Source organism: Nipponia nippon, unplaced genomic scaffold (genome assembly GCF_047370975.1).
Source record: "Nipponia nippon isolate SJK-2023a ecotype South Korea unplaced genomic scaffold, ASM4737097v1 scaffold_7, whole genome shotgun sequence".
NCBI lineage: Eukaryota > Metazoa > Chordata > Aves > Pelecaniformes > Threskiornithidae > Nipponia > Nipponia nippon.
This window is the reverse complement of record NW_028262391.1, coordinates 42,954,996-42,975,617: the sequence shown is the minus strand read 5'-3', so window position 1 is coordinate 42,975,617 and position 20,622 is coordinate 42,954,996. Positions and strand designations below refer to the sequence as shown.

The 20,622-nt window shown below is 37.9% G+C and overlaps 1 protein-coding gene and 1 long non-coding RNA gene across 5 annotated transcripts in view; one reads left to right on the top strand and one right to left on the bottom strand.

The window, feature by feature from the left end:
• CHST8 (carbohydrate sulfotransferase 8) overlaps nt 1-20,622 on the bottom strand; it is a 186,144-nt gene that overhangs the window by 5,859 nt on the left and 159,663 nt on the right. Inside the window, exon 4 of one of the 4 annotated variants that reach the window (XM_087740357.1) lies at nt 7,790-7,852. The exons of 2 other annotated variants lie outside the window; for them this stretch is intronic. The gene's annotated coding sequence lies outside the window, so the exon portion shown is untranslated. Of the gene's footprint in view, nt 1-5,870; nt 6,023-7,789; nt 7,853-20,622 lie in introns of all 4 variants that reach the window. One more of the 4 variants, XM_087740359.1, reaches the window with a different exon arrangement.
• Nucleotides 1-20,622, top strand: part of LOC148051040 (uncharacterized) — a 177,876-nt gene that overhangs the window by 32,875 nt on the left and 124,379 nt on the right. The gene's annotated exons all lie outside the window — the stretch shown is intronic.

The window sequence follows — 20,622 nt, the reverse complement described above, 5'->3', positions numbered from 1 at the left end:
TGTGTCAGGTACAGTTTTGAAAAGTTAACATGGTTAAGAAACCTAGTCTGGTGGTGTGGGTTGGTCAATTCTGCTCACTTTTTATGGATATCTTTTGGTTTCTTGTGTATATGTAGTATAATGCACGTAGTAATTCTCATAATAATGTTATTACAGACAATAGTCACCATTCTGTTCAGTACTAATTCATTCCTCTCCGGTATTTCATTTTAGGTCTTTCTTTAAAATAGATTGAGTAGTGTTAAGTCATGCCTCATCCTCTGTCACAGATCTTGGGGATTTACTTTGGCTGTCAATACTGTCAACATGCATAGGCGAGAATTGACATATTTAAATATTTCTCCTACTGTGAACTAGTTATATCTACCAGTGCAAGACAGGGGAATGGTTGTGAAACCCTCCCTGGAAGATCAGATCATACAATCTCTACAAATTCACTCCCTTTCTGAAAGCATTTTGAGCTTTTCACAATTGAAAACAAATAGATGAGAAAAGACTTGGTCACTTATCAGAAAACTGAGCAAGTATTTTGGACAGAATCAGATGCAAATATCAGAGCACTTGCTGTGTCCAAATGTAATGTAAAAGTTAGGGTTAATTTCCACCACCTGCCCGGTTTGTTTAGTTGTGGTCATTTGTCCTGACTTCAGTGGGAGCAGTGATAGCTTGTAGCAAAACCACACACTTTGTGTAATTATTTGATAAAGTTGGTACGTATCTGCCATGAATAATAATTATTTAAAAAACAAACAAAAAACACAAAAATGCAAAGAGCGGGTATGAGACCTATCTTTTTTGTAGTTAATATGACTAATTACACTTTTGTAGTAGTGTTTCATAAAGGTAACTTATTTGAGAGATTAATACTTTGCACTGATAAGCTGTGCTTTAAAAAAATTAAAAATAAATGCTTGTAGGAGATGAGTAACTGTTTAAAAAAAATGATTCTTCATTTACTGGCTTTAAGATGTAATCAGAACAACAATTCATGTTTAATGTAAATGTTTGGTGAAGCACTTGCCAATCTCTTCAATGTTTTCTGAATTTGTGACTTCTAAAGTTGGCTTCTTTTAGCTGTCTTTCTCATGATACAGTCTGTCACTTCAGATTTAAACCTACGTGGAAAAAAACCTCTTAAGTGCAGTGAACTCAGGGAAGTTATATTGCGCAGATGTACTATACTAATGAAAATCTAAATGTTATGCTACATCTTTACTATCCATGTTACTTACCAGCTCTCAGATGTTGCTGCCAAAATGGTAATTTTAGGATGAGAATAATGTTGATAACACACGGATGTTTTAGTTGTTGCTGAGCAGTGCTTACACTAGTCAAGGACTTTTCGGCTTCTCATGCCCTGCAGCAAGAAGCTGGGAGGGGGCACAGCCAGGACAGCTGACCCAGACTGGCCAAAGGGCTATTCCATACCGTATGACATCATGCTCAGTATAGAAGCGGGCGGGGGAGTTGGCCAGGGGGCAGTGATCACTGCTTGGAAACTGGCTGGGCATCAGTTGGCCAGTGGTGAGCAATTGCACTGTATATCACTTGTTCTGTATATGCTGCTGTTGTTATTTCCCTTCCTTTTCTATCCTATTAAACTGTTTTTATCTCAGCCCACGAATTTTACTCCCACTGTGGGGGAGTGAGCAAACGGCTGTGTGGTGTTTAACTGCCTGCTGGGTTAAACCACAACAGACGTTTTTCTCTTTGTGGTCACGCAGGTAACACCGCAGGGTGGCTCGCAGCATATATCCACTATACGGAAAGTAAGGTGTTGCATAACGCAACTCTGAGAACAAGCACAACAGCTCTGAGAGCAAATGAATCAACACTGTAACCAGCGACTATTAAACTAATATAATGAAAGCTTATCACAAATTTGTTTTAACATGCTCTGGTCAGATCTGTCATTATCTCGAACTTTTCATGTCTGTGTTTGGGTGCCGAAAAGGACCAGCTGAAACCAGGACAGATGATGACCAACACCTCACTAGTGCTCAAACAGAGAGAGAATAGCCAAGAGACAGAATCATTTTATCAACCGTACATCATTTATGTCAGTTTTTATGGTTTTCTTTTCTCTTCCCCACATGCAACCCTGATTTTCTAGACTTGAGCTTGGCCTATGTTTTTATGTCTGCTTTTGTTGTCTTTCATGAATTATGAGCCTTATGCTTCATCCAGTCCTGCCATATAGTCAAACCCATTGTGAGCTTTGCTTTTTTTTTTTTTTTAAATGCTACTAGTAACACAATAAAATGGCCTTCATCCTCCCTGTGTAACATTATATAGCTTTGCCTCTCTGCCTTCTCCTCTGTCTCTGCTTCGAGACCTAATTTTGGTTTGCCTCTGGTGTTTTCCTCTGTTCTGAGACTATACTACGGCTGAAATATTTTTTTAATAAGAATGGTAACTTCAAGTCTGCATCTGTGACTCCATCCCTTAGTGGGCTTCTATGAGCAGTGCACACTTGTTTGCTTAATCCTAACTGATTTGTGAAATAGACTCTGGAAGAGCCGTTACTGTCATTGCATGAACATCTGCATCGTGTCCTATCTGCATGTGCCCAAGTCTTAGGTCTTTACTCAAAGACAACAACACGTACTTAATCACAGAATCAATAGTAGACTATTACTCAGAATTCTGATTAGCATGAAAAATTTTTAGTTTGAAAAGCATTTTCTCCAAAATATTGGTCAGATCATCTTTTTCCAGGTTTTTTTTGTCATTTAAAATAAACTCTTAACTTGTACAGCATAAAAGAACTGCCTATTTCTGATCCTAACTTACTCTGGTGTCTAATTGTTTACATATTTGAATTAAATTGCTCATTAAAGAAACTTAATTATTTTTAAGATTGCTACTATTGTGAATTATTTGCTTTTACATACATATAAAATATGTATCTGTAGTGTAAATATTTGGAATACTTTTTAAATATAGAAACCTCTTGTTAGAAAATGCTTTTATTTTGAAATTGAGGCCTAATTAATAGAACAAACTATATATGTGTACGTATCTGTTTTAATTGTTTGCTACGTATAGATCCTTTTTATATCTAAAATTTATAGTTTATCTGATTAGGGGAAAACCCCCTCAAAAGTCCCCATCTAAGCTATGTACACAGTACCTCATTTTAATACAGACGAAATTAATGAGGCAAAGTCAAGAAGGCATGGCAAAGCTGTAGCACATTTTAGATTGTGCATCAAGAAAGAAGCAAACCTATACAGTGAATCTATATAACCTAACCTCTTTGAGTCCCCAGTGAAGCTGCAAATATGCAGTGTCATTTCCCACAGATGAGTAAACTTTTACAGTGAGTGCTTTGGTTAAATGATACACTGCCGAGCCCTTGTCAAAGCTAAATGCTTAGTGACAGGACAAGCATCATCGTGTTTTAGAGACTTGTGAAGTCATGTATTTCTGAGACACAGTGTCTGTTTTCATGTCTGTTTCATGCTAATTGTTGCAATGGTAAAGATGGCACAAAAAATTTACTGTATTCTCTATGAATGACAGCGTGCACGCAGGAAAACCTTGAGCCTCCTGCAGTTTGACCTAAGAACCTGTCTGTCACTCTTGAAATGAATGCAGTCAAACATAGTCTCCATGGCACCTCTCGTTTTTATGGCACCTTTTTGTTTGGTGGCAGAATAATTATATATATGACAAGAATGGTTTTATTTATGTATGAACTGTAAGGGTGTATATTATTGGGGGAACTCATTTGTAATGCAGCTTTTCTGGAAAAAAAATTAGATGTTACTGTAAATATTCTGATACCCATCGCTACGGTATGTACCATGTAGTGTTTTTTTATTATTTTACATCGCAAAGCATAGTAAGTTATGTTACTATTCCAGCTTTTCACACGTGAGAAGCAGAGAGGCTAATAACTGCATTTGCCAAACTAATCTGATTTTAGGTTGTCATGTTTTGAATGACAAACTCAAATATTGATTGTCTGAAACCCCCATGTTACTAGTCAAATTTTATTCTGAAAAATTTAAATCCAGACTCATATAGTGAGTCTTTAGGAATGTCTAGATCAGAATGCAGGTACCTGACTTCTAATCATGATGTTCAGTTCACCGCATTGCAGGTGATTGCTCAAGTAGTGAGATGTAGTTTATCCACTGAAGACTAAGGTTTTGAGGCCCAGATTCTGCTGCACATCTCTGGATGTATCGGATTCCCACTTACACACATCCAGCTGCTTAGACAGCATGTATCCTTAGCGTGCCACGGGTCAGTGGACTGTGGGCTGTAGAAACACTTCCAGCTTGTGTGAAGCTGGCCCAGTAGGGTTGGGGACTGAGCTGCTGAGAGAAGGATCCCTCAGTAAGCTTCGTTGTAGGGCACATGGACTGCATGCAATATAAAGCTGCAATTTCTTAAGGAACCTCACTGTAAGAATGACGTATTTTTGTCGCTGGTAGGTGGTGTGTGTTCTAGGGGGGCCCTGATTTTTATAGCCATGATGGAGAACAAGGACAGTTAACTTGAGAGTACTTCTTTTTGCTTCCATGGTGCGATGCTAGTATTTATCAAGATGCAAATATTGGCTCCTCTTCAGTGCTTTCTACAATATCTGGTTTTGGCTGACACTTACAGCCCTTTTTTTTTAGTACTCTTCCTGCTCTTAATAGTCATGCTTCTATTCTTTCCAATAATTTCTTTCCCTTCACCTTTCTTTCCCTGTGTAAAGAATTCTCAGTCTCTGCTCTGACTCTGTGATCCAGTACTTTTGAGGGTGTAACAAAAGCTAAGCTTGTAATGTTTCCAGAAACAAGAATGTCTTAATTTGATTAACTCTATTTTAATTGATCCTTCTCAATGTGAAACTTGTGTTCTATCGTTTTACCGTTGTCCTTGCTAGCAATGTTGATGCTAAAAAAAAAAAAATAAAAAAAATCTCTATAGGGAAAATCTAGCTGGGATATTTCATACTCTACAGAGGGATGTTCATGAACAGCAACATCTGACAGGATTGCATTTTTATTCTAATAAAAATATACTGCATTTAAAGTAAGATTTATAGAGAAAAGATACATTTCTTTTTTGAGAGCCGTTAAATAAAACAATGTTTATTTGTCGTGCAAATGTTAAACCTTATATTCTCATGCCTCAGTGGTTCTGGTACGCAACATTGATCTCCCTTTACTGCTTTGTGACAAAGAACCTGATTCCTTAAGTCCATCTTGCTGATTTAAAGGAGCTGGAAACTTAACAGTTGGGTTTGATGGTTATTTCCTTTGCACAGAGGGGGATGGCTAGAATGTTTCTGTGGCTATTTCCCAGTCTTCAAAGTAGCCCCTCAGAGCTCTAAGTAGTTAAGCATGATTCTTTGAGTAAAGAGGTGCTTTTTTCCCTATTTTGGGAGGGCACAAGAAGTTTGCCAAGCTACCGAGGGTTAGGGGGTTTTTTAGTCTCTTTATGAGCCTTCTTTCATATGTGAGTTCCTTTGTAAATCAGAACTCATTCTTCCTGAGTTCTTAGCTTTTTGTTTCAATCCTACCATTGCCAAGCATGCAATTTTTAATAGTTTAAATGCAATCTATTTGAGCAACTTGGAACTCTGGCTTGTGGCTTATTCTTAAGCAGCTGTTGTGGTGAAGTAAAATGGCTATCTCTTTGGGAAGTATTCACCCTCATTTTCCCTTCTCCTGTGCTAGTATTGTGCACAAACTGAATTACTTCATATTGATCTTGTGCTTTTCAATCCGAGTCAGCTTCAGAGAGGTAGGCATTCAATCTAAGTGAAACAGCTTCATATTTCTAAACCAGACAAATCTGCAGTTTCTCTATCCTGTAGGCAGCAGGCAACGCAGTATTGTGCTGCATTTGTGTCATGGGGTACTTACGATGGTAGCAGCTTGCGTGCACTTCAGTTGATTAAAACACGATTACTCTGGCTTTTTGTGACTGAAATGACTTTCCATTTTAATGAAGTAAGGGAGTCTCTGGATGGAAGTACTGTATATGGGGAAAGCAATGCAATTCTGAAGGGCATACCCTGGAAATAATTAAAAGCGTTAGGTTCATCCATCAGTTTGAACAAGGAAAAAATTACAAATGGGGGAACCAAAGTAGAGATCAGTACACACATTAAGTGACTTTTAATGTTTGCCACTTGAGGACTTTCATACTGTCAAAGAACTTGGTATTCCCAGTTCATTTGTGGTACCAGTAGCCAATCCTGTATGCCTAAATCGAGCAAAACTGCACAAAGTCATCATTCTGAAGCACAGTGCTTGCCGAGTTGTGGCTGCTGCTATGTCATCATTGCTTCGCACTTGATTCCTTGATTAACTCCATTGTAGCCAATACTCTTGATGTATCCCTCTTGACATTTTAACTTAGGCCATCCTTTGTACACAGCTTTCTCTGCTTTTTCCAGTAAGGGATTCTTGGAGTAAAAGATCACAGTATGGAGCTGGTGCCCACCATTTCTAAATGTGGGTGCCACCCATGTATAGTGTTTATGTCTACACAATCTTTCTCAGACAAAGGACCCAGGCTGTTTTCCTGCTGGTTTTTTTTCCCCTCATAAAGGCTTTGTACCTCTTGGACAACTTGCTTCATGTCTGTGTTGCTGTACGTGTTTTTGTGTTAAGTGTACTAGTAAGAAATACCATCTCCTGAAACTTCTGTTTATTTTTCCATTATTTTAAACACAAATTCATGTGAGAAATAATTGTTTTGATATGGTTTGCCTTTTGAATCTCTTTATTCATAAAGATCCAAGCAAGAAAGAAGTAGAAACATAAATGGTAGCATTTTAGAGGAATAAATTCCTTTTGAATTGAAACCCAATTAAAGTGTTGCTGTGACTTCCTGGTAAGTCCCACCACCTACATATCTGCAGTGACTTTGTTATCTGGGTATTGTTTGAAACTGTGGTGTTAGTCTTGTCCAAAAGTTACTAATTTACATTCAGACTTTGTAATGAGGCTTTCTTTCATCTGTCCTCTACTCCATTGTTGAGACTGGAAGTTGTTTGAAGAGAAGATTCTTGTATTACTTGGAATTTGAAAACCCTGATACTTCTTTGACTTGCAACATGCTAATAGAACAGGTATGTGAACCCTTAAAGACACGTACTACTGTGTTCTTTCATAATGTTCTTATGTTCTGAAATATACTGAATCCATCCCTTTGACTAAATAATCATGTAACTTACGCTTGGTCTGTTTTCTTGATAGCTGATAAAGGGAAGGGAAATGCATGGTACCTTTATATTGCAAGCTTAATTGAATGAATACAAGAAGCTGTGAATTTATTATGAGGAAGGTGCCACTGCTTGTTTACTGTGTCTTGTCTTTGCTATTTAGCCATCCTAATTAAAGAGTGCCATTTTCTGACCTAACTTATAAATTCTATAAGAATTCTATGAAGAAAGCAGAAAAGTCAAGCCCGTGCTATTGCATTTCCCATTCCTTTTGTGAGCCTATCCCTGGGAATATTGTTAATTAGCAACATTAGCTTTCAGGCACTGTCAGCAGTTACTTGCAATTTCTACTTAATACCTTTCAGTTATTCTCCATTCTCACATTTAATATTTGCATATTGCCTTCATAGCGTGACTTTGACAAGGACGTTACACTTTATTCAGGTTTATTAAAAAGTAAAAGCTAAGGTTTAAAATATAGCACTGCACTTATATTTAGTAGCCTGTAATAACTATTCAAGTAACCGGAGGAGTTTCAATGAATCTCAAGCAAGCACTTCATGTAATTTGTGACAGTAGGGGAGAAGGAGTTAGCTAGCCAGAATAGCTTACCTAGAACCCCAGAAATGTTTCAAGAAACTGTACAAGGAGGACACTAACACGTCAGTGGTCTTTCTGTTGGAGGGAAGACAAAGTAAGACAAAGGTAGAATTCTGGACTGCTTTCATCTCATTCTGTAGAGACATTTCTTCAGGAGAGAAAGAACAAGTGGAAAGAGAAGGCTGCAGGCAAAACTTAAAAGGTAGATCTACACAGAGGTGCCTCCGAGTGATTAAGTTCACTGATTTGATAGATTGACTGTGGATCAAATACCATAGATATGTGTCCAAATGCTGTGTTGTTATGTTACAGTCAATTAGCTGGAACTGATACGGTTTTCCTTTCTCCTCTTTTCGTAGTTAATTACTGACAAGTCTTCCTAGTATGAGATCAATAAGTGGTATTTAAAAAAAAAAACCAAACAACCAAACAAAAAGTTAACACCTGCAACTTAGTTACAAAACGTGATGCAAAAGGGGTGATAATTAGACAGACTTTGATCATGACCTGTGAGAAACAAGCAGGAGATAACAGTTCTGGGAAAGCTGAGTGTGAGGGGTTGAGCTCTTTGCCAGGCCTTTTATTCCTGACTAATGAGCAACTGAAGGACAGTGGTATTTTCTGTTAGTCATTTCTCACTGACCCTACTCTTCGCCTTTGTGGAAGACTTTCTGTTTCTTGTTAAGGAGCTCACTTGCACTCCTTTGCCAGCCAGATTTTAGTGACTGATTGGTAGAACAATTTGCTTGCATAAGAACAGTGTCTTGCATTGACTTTCATATCAGTAAGAATGAGGGGGAAATGGTTCCGTTCAAAAACAGAGTGCTGACTACTTGTGGTGTCCGTGTGACATTACGTGGTATCCAGAACTTATCCCGAGCTGGAAACCCAGGTAGGAAGAGTCAAAGTGCTAGTCTTCAGTTTTAGCAAGCTTGAAACGTTTTAAAGGGTAAACACAGGCCATTTTAAGATGTTCTGAAACTTTCATAATTCACAATTTAAGTGTAAAGCTAGAAAAATCCATGTAAAGCTAGAAAAAGTGGTCATTATTTAATTTTAAAGTTTATAATGTTTTCTGGAGAACTGTCCTACTCCTTGACTAAATACAGTCAACCTAAGATGCTAACCAGAAAGATAAATGATTGAGTAATCACTGGTAATTCAAGGAAAAAGCCATGGAAGTTGAAAGTGGCAAGAAAAGTATGTACATCCTGAAATGATTTGGGAATTGTACTGATCTCTCCACTCTGAAGGGGTTATGCCTTGTTACCTCAGTGATCCAGACCCTTGCCTGTCTTTCTGACGTCTTACACAAGTGAATACCTAATTTAGCAATAATCTTTCTCTTTGTTCTTCCTAGTTTCTGCATTCAGTGGGGATACAGATACTTTAGAGATGGACTTGCCACCAAAAGTAAGGGGAAGACAGTCTTCAGTGGTATTTGGTTTGGGAGTTCCGCTGTACTGGTGGCATATTTCACATGGGTTGTGTGAAGCTTGTCGTCCAAAACGGTACACTTCCTTTCTGCCTGGAGAAGGAGTTGTAATCACCCTCCACCAAGGCTGTGATTGCATTTTTCTACTTTGGACACCATGTTGAGGGATTTGTCTTTAGCAGCATGTTTCACCAAAAGTGTTATATGGCAGCCACTCACCTTTGCATCCTTGAAAATAACAACAGTGCTTTCTCCAAGAAATTGGAGATATGCTCTAAGATAGCTCTAAGAAATGTACTTAAAACTGAGAGGAGTGAAACACTTATTCCATCCGGAGGTCTCTAGTTTTAATACTGTGGAGTGTCCAGATGCTGTAATGTTGTCTCAAGAAATTTAAGAAATTAAGGATAACCAAGCCAAAGCACAAATTAAGTGAATTGTTCTCAAGTCCAGTTAATAAAGAAACAAACAATAATGCTGATGTGTCAAAGGACTTCAAGGCTGTAGTGGCAGATGACATGAAACTGCATCAAAAATCAGATGCAGAGAGTGGTGCCTATGCCTGACAAAACAATGCCAGGAGGTTGAAGAGGCAGTCAGATACTGTTATTGTCCATGGAGGCCACCAGGCATATCAGGAGGCATTTCTCCATCAGTAAAGTGGCAATTTGTTTGTGTTTTCTCCTTGACTATGTAAATGTCAATGAAAATTGGTAGTAGGGACACCTGGAGAGCAGGACCTCATGTCTGCACAAGTTGTCAAATATCTCCTTACCTTAGCGTAAGGGACGGTGCTTGAGGACAGGAGGGTTTTTTAAAATGAGAGAGAAGTTCTTTTGTTCTGGTGAATGGGATGACGAAGCTTCAGTAAGGTAGAGTAATAGTTCTTGCTGCCTGAGAAATCTCTGACTTATTAACCCTAGGCAACAGGAGAAGAAATTCATAGCAACTTGAGAAAAGAGTACTAAACAAGGAGAGAGACTGAAAAGTGTTAGACTTCTCCCAGGAAGATTTGAAATTAACAGAGAAACCTATTCAGGATGGAAATGGGAAAATCACACACACACACACTTGTGTATCAGATAAGGACTGGTGGTTCTCAATGTCTAACCTGTTTTGTACTAGGGTCTGCGAAAATGGACATGCTTTGCTGAGGGTACTTAATGCTTCACATGATGTGTGAGTGTCTTCCAGGTTCAGGTGCTTACAGAACATATGGTTTGAGCTTAATGAAGCATTGCATCATGTGGGCATTATAAGACAATCTAGCAGGAGCAGGATTTAGAGGACATTTGCGCTGTTAATCACTGCTCACAACTCTTACCGTTAGGAACTGGATATCTCGGGTTCTGATCCATTTACAGCTCGATATTTGTATTGGAGGGAGGCCTTTGGTGCCTCTCTCCCTACACGCTTCCCAGCATAACACTACATCTCCATTCTACCATTATTTTTCTACCTACAGTTGACTGCAAGTACTTTAGATAGTATGCACAGGGAGCTGCTGCTAAAGTAAATGGCTTTCCCCTATCCACATAGCTCTTCTGTTCACTTTACTTGTCACTGCCTCTGCCAGGTCACTGCATTTTCCTTCCCCTCCCCTGCACAATTTAGAAACATGGGATCAGACAGAACTAAAAGAAGATGCAGCAGTGGTGTGGCAGTGTATCTCAGATATGTGGGTGAGAGAAAAATAGCCTTCTGTGGGGACTGGTGATTGTTCTCATCATCTCCACACCTGGATGACCTACACTGGCCTTCTAAAGGGGTCACATCTGCTATGGCAGGGAGAAAAGGCAGGTATTCTGCATTTGGTCACTCTTCCCCATTTCCTACAGGTGCCACCTCTGTCTGTGCAGCCCACTGCCTGGGTTGCAGGAACCAGAAGGGCTCTAGTATATTTGCCTCTTTCTGGCACCCTGAACCATCAGTGGTACCTGAAGCGAGAGCCCTTCTGCTGCTGCCATTTTATGGCCACATCTGCATTTTTCATTCACACATGATAGCATTTCCTAATTTTTCTAGTATCCCAATGTAGAATGGTGTATCAGACCAAGAAGGGGCCATATGAACTGAGAGATTGAATTGTTTGCACCTACCTTGACAACCCAAGTTTGGGATACAGCTGTTATGCCATTGAATCATCTGATTTTGTAAGTCAGTGCATACAAACAGTAGCCAATTGATTGCTGAATATGGTTAGCTAGGAATGTAACTTTTATTTAGCTGATGAAAGTGTGTGAATGTGTCTGATTTCACTGAAAGCTTTTCTATGATGATCATTGTTCAGAGCATTTCGCTATATTCATGGTTCACGCAGTACATTGCATACAACTATATACAATTCATTCTCTCCATTATGCATTGGCTAAAGGATCTCTGAAGTAATCTGCCACTCTAATTCAGTCTTCTGAGACAATTGTCTTACAGATGGAACTATTTCCTGACAATGAAGCCCACCACTGACTGGATGTGTGGCTTACACAGTGTAATTCAATATTCTCACTTGTGGTTTTTTTTTTGATGTCTCTGCTCTAGTCCTGATTAAACCCCAGGTTTGTAGCAGAAAACTATGTACATACAGGACTTTACCTATCTGACCATTTGTTTCATCTGAAACACAACTCTTTCACTTCAGATGTGGACTTTTTACTGAGCTACTTAATATCTTGCTGAGTTTCTTGAGAATGCATGCATACAGATTACACTGTTACATGTAAACACTAGATAAGACCTATTTTTAAATCTTTGAGAGTAGTATGTAGCTCTACTAGATAGCCTCTAGGTCTCAATCTTTTGTGTTTCTCAATTGTTTATTAATAAACATTTTACCTTTGACAAGTCAATTAATTTCAGTCTTTATTTCCACTTTTGATGCTATGTTAAACACGTTCAAAGTTGTGACTTCATTGTAACTGCAGGTGACTATTACATTTAAAATGAGTAGTGTTCATCAGAAACAAACCTTTCACTATTTACAAATCTGGTCTTCTCATGGTCTTATAGTTGATCTACTGGGGGAAAAATAAAAGAATTTGGTTTTTTACTTCAGTGGCTGAGTTCCCTACAGCTTTATTACTCATTGTTCAGGAATCGGATAGTTAAAACCTCTAAACCCCACTATCTGAAGATTTGCTACTCTGAGAATTGGAATTGGCTTTAAAAAAACTTTGTTACGGATATTATAACAGCTCCTGTTTAAGCAATAGTTATTTATGACTGTATAGCACTGTCTTTTAAACTATGAAAAATTTGGCATTTACTTTGGTGGGCACAGGATCAGTTCCTCAGTGAGCGACTAGTAATGCATTATTGATTTTGCAAGTGATGGTAAACTGCTCTCCTGATCTTTTTTACTCATGCCGTGTCTTCTCACTGTACTTTTCCTGAAAAGGATTGGGAAGTTAGTGCTGCTCCACTGAAACCATGTATTTTGGAAAACTGCAGTGGGCTTGCAAAAAGCAAGTTTCTTCCCATTAAATTTTATTAAAGAAAAAATATTTGATAAAATTTTCAGTGACTTTTTTTGATTTCTGCAAGAACTTTAATGTAGGAAAATAATTATGTATTAAAAAAAACCCCTCAGAATAAAGTCTTGGCCTCACTTTTTCATTTCTTTTGTCTCTGCCTCAAGAAAAATTAAAACCATCAGGAAGATGTATGGAAAAGAACATCACTGTTTTCTAACCTTTTCTCCTTGCATAGAAAGGGGACAGCTTTTTTAAAACTGCCGTAATGCCCTGTAGAAGAAGTTTTAATTATCCAAAAAGTGAAGATGTCAAAAACTATATCATAAGGACTAAGTCAGAAATAAAAATTTTTTGCATCATTGTTTAGAATGAATTTAAATGTCTGTGTTTCCTGATGCAAATCTAGCTTTGCTTTTTCTTCCCCCTTTTAGATTTACTTTTCTATCTTAAAGTGACTAAGGCCGCCTGGCAGAATTGGTTTTATGCTTTTCATGCAATCTCAGATTCTGTTTTCACAGGTGCTCTAAAGTTTCTTTGGTGGAGCTGAAATGAACTGAAATTTGCAAAGGCATACTACATGCAATTTCAGATAGCCTTTCCATGCCTTCTGCTATAGAGGACATAAAGATTCCATTTATTTTGAGAAAATACATAGTACCATGGCCTTGAATCCCTTCCCATAACTGCTTGTGCATTTGGTTTGTTTGCACAAAAGTGAAATTCTTCAGAGTATATTCCTGAGGGAATATTTCATTCCAGCTACACAGAGGAACTTGAGAAACCTGCATTTTCACTTGTATGGTTTGTATGGGGTGCAGGGCTGATAATCTAGTAGAAGAAGAATATATTTTCCATGAATAAAACATAATCATTAAAATTATAGGAAGCTTGATCTGATCTCTGTTTACTACCTCTTAAATTTGGATCCATCGCTCCATTTTGCTTGTAAGCAAATGAGACTCCAGACTATCAGTTCACATAATTTTCCTTTTTTCCCCCCATTAAGGAAGGTGGTAATTGCCAAGCTCTTGACAGCAAGTGCTGGAAGAAGCAATATGAGTGATTTCCTTGGTGACTGTCAGACTCTTCAGACAAGGCTTTCAGACTACGTTCGTAATAACAGAAATACGCTGTGGGAAAGATAGGCAATGTGGTCTTTAGTGAGCTTGTTTCTTGCCAATATACTGAAACCAGCTACCAGCAATTCCAGCTTCGTACTGGTGTATTAGCTTGGGGAACTCACTGAAAGACTAAATGATTCATTGCATTCTTTATTTTTACAGAGAAGCAATAATATCCTTAAAGTTTAGACACAGAACCTCTGGTATAAAGTCTGAACATATTTTTGCAACACTGGGTCCTCCAGAGATCTTTTCTGTAGTGACTAAGTTTGTATTTCATAATGGTGTGTTTCTTAAAAATGCATTCTGTCAAATCAGAAGACAGCAGATACTGTCTTGGAGTGAACTAATAGAAGAAAAGTTCTTAAGTAATCTGCCATTAGTGAACGGCTAAGTATGGGTCAGGCAGTTTCTGAGTTCATTACTTAATGTAGGCAACACTCATTTTGTGTCTTGCTGATGTTTTAAATGGGCTTAATTTTCAACAGTTGGTAAGGTGGTAGGTTTCAAAGCCTATGAGACATGAAATTATGAGTTTAGCATGCTTAACTTGTTCTGTAGGCTTCGGTTCATCACTAAATCTCTGCCTCAGTCTCCACAGCTATGAAATAGGAAGAAGGTGCCTTCGTCAGAGTGCAGTGCATGTTAACTGGTTGACTGAGAGAACTTAAGTGGTTGGTGCTCTGCAAATGTTATAATGGTGGTCTCCTTAATTGAGGATTATCTTGCTGATCACAGGCAGTGATTTTGAACAAGGAATGACTTTTTTTTTAAATAACTTCTGCCCAAAAGCTTCCTGTCGTATTTTTTTCCTTTGTCTTGGAATTTCTTGCGAGTTCTGTCTGTGTTAACATTGATGGGCATGCTCACTGTTGACGCAGGCATTTTTGCAATGCTCTTACTGTGCATGCTCCTTTGGGACAGATTTTCAAATATCATTATCCAGTTGTTTGGCCTCACATCCTCTCTCACCTAAAGTGTCCCAGTGGACTAACTGATGTAAAGAATAGAAATATTCCTTGCAAAAGTTAGATTTGTGTATATGTGAACCACTTATGTGATTTTTAGTGTGGGGGCTTGTAAGCTTTATTTGGTTCTATAAAGTGTTTCAAGCTAATTTGGATGTGGACAGGATATGTGGTTATTAAATCAAGAGGTTTTAATGTGTTGTTTTTTTTTTTTTTAAATACTACTTTCTGGTCATATTCTGAAAATCTGCATAACTAACACTGTTTAAGCCTGTTCCAGTAATTTTTAGCAATAATTTCACCTTTGTCAGTAAGATAATGCAAAGAAATCTTTCCCCGTTACATTAAGGCTACAGAGATCTAAAACTAGCTGTAGTATCTTTGCTTAAACTATATTCCTCCGAGTCCTCAAAAAGGAATTAGTCTGTTTTATTGCTCTGCACCAATTTTCCCCATAGAACTGTGCCGCCCCCTTGTTCTCAGGGCTCTTTCTTCTCTTTCAACACCCTAAAGGCATCACAATAACCAAAATGAATATACACAAACATTTTAGGAGCGAAGTGCCTATTAGGATTTCTAATGTTTTGAACGTTTTTCTGCCTTCCCTTATCTGCATGGGGCTTTGTTTAAGGAATAAACTTGTGAATAATTAGAAATCCAGATAGGTATTTCTCTTGCCTTAAAACTGCACAGGGACTGAGGAACCCTAATTCACTTGTTATTGAATTAGGGAATTACTGAATACTAGACTAAGGTGATACAGAAACCCTGGGCCAAGTGAAGAATCCTATTTGTTTCAACTGGATTTAATTATATTTATCTGTATTTGATGTTTCCTTTAACACAAATGTTTAGATATTCATGACATGTAAATCACTGCTACTAGTGGAAAACTATGGAATAAAAATTCCACTCTATGCGTCACTTCTGTTGAAATTGAGAGAGGTAGTAATGAAGACATTGTATCCTATATTTTTATAAGAATACTGCTGATTTCATTCCAAGTAAAAGTTACTTTAAATAAAAATCTGTGTAGTGTTTTAGATAGTAAGTTACAGCACTAAACCTAAATCTTGTTAAACGTGATTTAGTAAGAGCAGAAAACATTTTAGTTGATTTTCATTGTCCAAATTAAGAGAAAAAAATACATAAGGTACATTAATGCAAAAAGCACAACATGGAAGCATATAATGATTTTCTTCTTTCTTCTTTCTTCTTTCTTTTTATAACTGAAGGTGCTGTTTTTAATGTACAGGAAAGCCTTTGTTTTTGCAATTTCATATTAAAAAAAAAGTATTCTTCTAGAACTTTATGCAATTCCTAGCTTTCACTGCTTAACTCAGTTAAAAACCTGTCTGTTTTGCGTGGCTTGCTTCCTAAAAGTAAGCTTGTACAGTAGTACCAACATCTCTCATCAGATTAAGGTGAACCTGCATAACAGCATGGGCATGAAGATGTCAGGCTTGTAATACTTCTGCTCATGGTCCGTTATTTTTTCATTGATCTTTAGAAGCCTATAACTCTTTTAAAAAGCATGTCATTAGATAGATATTGAAAGGAAGATTCTGATGATGGCTCTACAAAACCAATAAAACTGCCTTTATTAGCTTTATAAAAGTCTTTATTGCTCATAGGGTCTTGGTCTCGGCAGGCAGCGAACCACATTTACACACTTAATACCTGTTTCTCATAGGCATTTCCAGAAGCTTTCGCCCCTGCACTTCCAGTGCTCCGGCCTTGTGAACATACTTCTTTTCTCTTTTAAGTTTCTGCCCAGTAAAGTCAAAATACAAAATGTTAAACTTATGTACCTGCTCTTAAGTGTTGCTAACCAGTGGAAGAGGTCCCATGGTGGCTTCTGGGAAAAGAACAAGTTTCTTTCTGTTTCCAGTATTATAATAGCTATGACAGTAAACATTAATTTTCATTAAGCACTTTGCTATAAATCTCAGTTTAATATCCGTTTCAGATGTTCTAGATAAATCCTTAACCTTTCAGTTGTTCCTTCTTGTAATCCTGTATCAGTGATGAATCTTGGCAGTGACAAATGGCACTGTTAGACCCCGCAACTACTTCTGTTCATGTTCTTCCCTATGCGTTTTCTTTAGAGGGAGGAGGAGGGGAAAGGGACAGGCTGGGGAAGACAGTTTTGAATACTAATGCCTATAAAAGGCATCCTTCTTTTCCTCCCCTTCCTCAAACTCTTGAGTGTGTCTGCAAAAACTAGAAGTTGCCCTCTTTAAAAAAACAAAACAAACAAACAAAAAAAACCCAAAAAACCCCAAAACACACACAAAATGAACAACAACAAAAAAACCCAAACAAACCCCAAACAAACAAAAAACCAAATAAACCAAAAACAGCACCCCCCCCAAACAAACAAACACACCCCCCCCAAAAACAAAAAAACCAAAAAACCAACAAACAAAAAAAAAACAACCCAAAAAACCAAACCTAAGCTGACTAATATAAACCATTTGCTTGTCTTGGTAGTAAACTAAGTAATGTTAGATGATCAGTTGGTGATCTGCAGCCTCCCAGATCACTTGTTTACGTCCATGGCTGTTGGAACTATCTGAAGTAGGTGGATTGTCTCCTGAAGTAGGAACTACCTTATGCTGTTGAGATCGCTTGCAATGAGTTTATTGTATTCTTGCAATAAATTGTCTGATAGCATAGTCAGTATGATTGAGAAATAGTGATGCACACCTTCTTACAGCAACCAGGAAGTCCAGAAATCTGCTCCTTTTTAAAGTTTCTAGATCTCCGTGGCTAAAAAAGTTACCAATTATCCTGTTGGAGAGAGCACTATTGTAATACAACAAGCGAGAGTTAACATACGTCACGTACGTAGCTGATGGATGTTGGACTGGAATGAACTTGAACTCTGAAACTTTTTGGTCTGCCCCACCTTTACCACTACCTGATGGGAAGACTGGCAGACAGGTACATTAACAACTCAAATTTATGACTAGCGTTGTTCTAGGTGTCAAAGTGCAAAGGTAGATGTAATTAAGCAATGACCCTGTCTTCCCAAGGACAAAATAAAAAACTTGCTGAACTGCTTTTTCAAGTTAAGATCCAGGTGAAAACAGGATTTTGACTCAAGGCTAGAATGTAACTTTTAGGGAAATGAAGACACCAGGTTAACTTAGGAAACTTTTGGTTTGGAATATTCAGTTTGTCTTATAATGATGTTTCCTGGAATATAGTTTTTACGACTATCAGAAGTATCAATGAATAATATGTTTATAAACCCCCAAACCAAGCAATTTCTCCCCCCCCCCCCCAATCTGCTAATGCTGCATGAAGTGTTTTCATTTTCTTTGTGTATTTTCTGTTTTGAAGACAATTTTAAAAAATAAAGTTAACAGAACATGTCAACTCCTATATAATGTAACAGTTTTGTAGTTAGCACTAGTGTTAAACTGTCATGAAACAGCATAAAACTAAAACAAACAAATCTATTTGATAGGAAAAACTTATGTTTGGGATAATGGGAGATACAGTTCAAAACCTGAGTTTCATATGGAAAATACCCTCTGTGACTAGTCTGCTGTAGTAAGGATCTGTACTGATCAGATCTTCTGGCCTGAGCAAGCCGACCCCAACTGTTGCGTTGCGCACTTGTTTGCTATGCAGTGTAGATCAGGTAGAGCTTAAGACGTTGCATGGAACTGCCCTGTGTCAGCCTACAGGGACTCCCAGCTGTAATGCTTTTGCTGACCCATACCAGACTAGCACAACGACCTTTCCGGTAACTGCATAGCCCCAGGAAGTTCTGAAATGAACGGGAAAGTCATTCAAGAAAAAAGCTGCAGCATCACAGAACAGGGCAAAGAACAGGCTCCATCTTCTGAAGAGATACGTGTCTACAGCTCCGGGCACATTTAAAAGAGCTGAGTGCATTCAGTACCTTCTAAGACCTGGCTCAGACCCTAAACTTTCATGATACTACCAGCTCAATCTTGTTTCCAGTTATTGGTTTAGTGGGAATAATCTTTCTTAACAAGCTCTCAAGGGTGCCACAAAACTTTATTAATATTAAGCAAAGAGCTTGGAGATACTCCACCACAATGTGGAATATAACAGTAAGGATAATGCTTTAATAGCATGGTTTTGTTTGTCACAAAAAATAATTAATTCTGTCCTGTCTCTTTTGAACAACTGCAATGATTTTTTGTGCTATTTGTTAATATATTTAGATTAGATGCCTAAGTGAAAGCCTAAACACACTGTCATCTTCAGACGCACTCAGGCAATTAGAGTGCAGCTTGTGTTATTGTTTTATAATTTAAGCCTAGTGAAGTCATAAATTAAGAAGCTCATTAAATTTTCAATTGCATTAATAGGAAAATTCAACTTCTTAAATTCTTTGGTAAGACCTAATAACAAAACACTGGAAATGCATCTTTATTTTTTTTTCTCTCTGTCTTCGTTAATCCTTGTTGGCCAGATAGCCTTTTATACCCATAATATAGGAAAAATAAAGGTAATAAGAATATGAATTGTAGAAAACAACGTCGCTTACATGGAGTTTAACATTGATCCTCCTTCTCACATTTTAAAGAATTTTTTAACAAATTCTCATGACTGACAGCCTGCCCCATAAATAGCTGTAGGCATCTCAGCAGCAAGGTGCCAGCATCTTTGCGCTCTGTGCTTGGCAGTGCTTTGTTTATAGCAGCATATCAAATAAAGACTGATAACACTGTTTTTATTTGGCAATGCATGACACGATGCTATAGGTTGAGCTGTTTAAAAAAGGAAATAATAAAAATATCTCAGTTCTTCCTGCAATTGGAAATTGTAAGTGTATGTATTTAATGGAGCATGCAAATATGAAACTGCATAGTGAGCTAAGTCTGTACTGGTAGAAATGGCTTCATATCTATTAAAATCATAATGACTGGATTCACAATTGTGGTGGATTTCCTTATTTCACAGTGCTTTTTTTTGGTACCAGCTAATGGTTCAAGCCCAAATTGTTTGAAAATTAATGTAGTTACACCTAGTTATGCTGCAGCTGACTTTTTTTTTTCACTGTGTGTTAGTATGCTCACATTACAACAACTACAGAAATTCTTTGTTCATCTTGATAGGTATTGTTGGTGTTTAATTTATTCAGTGGTTATCTCAGTTATTGCGAAATTGTAGTGAGACAGAGGAATGATCATGAGGGGGCATGAAATGCTTTGCACATAGTACTAACTCGCTCTAGATAAGTATATACACAGAAAGAAAAATAGTTGGCTAGGTAATTTGAAGACTTCATTATAAGTGTGATTTCCCCCCCCCCCAACAGTAGACTAATAACCTTCCTGTTACCTGCTACCATTCAAAAGATAATTTTTGAGTGAAAAAGCTATCTTCTATATCTAGTTGTACCTACCAAAATCATATCTATTAGCTGTCTGCTCAATTAACTGCTCAATCTAGACAAATGCTATAGGGCAAAAAAGAGGTCTGCATTTCTTTAGGCAATTCTAGGGCATCTGTCTCTGAACTATGTTCCCCCAGGTATTGTATACCTGGTCCAACCTACTGCTCAGTGAATCCAGTAAACTCCTATGGGCCTCAAGGTTTGTAATCAGGCACCCGTTCAAATTCCCCAGTTGCATCTCACAGCAGGACATTTAGTAAATGATCTTTTGCCTCACAAAGGTATTTGATATTTTCAATATTAGCTCTTCCTATTCCTCTTGCGAGACACTTAGCTATCTAACTGCAAGGTCAGTTAGATGTGTCTCTTTCCTTCTGTGAAACCTCGTACTTTTTTGTTCGGGGCCGGGGGGGGAAATGGGTACCCGAGGTAAGCACAGCCTGTCTTGGGGTATGGGGAGCATGGAAG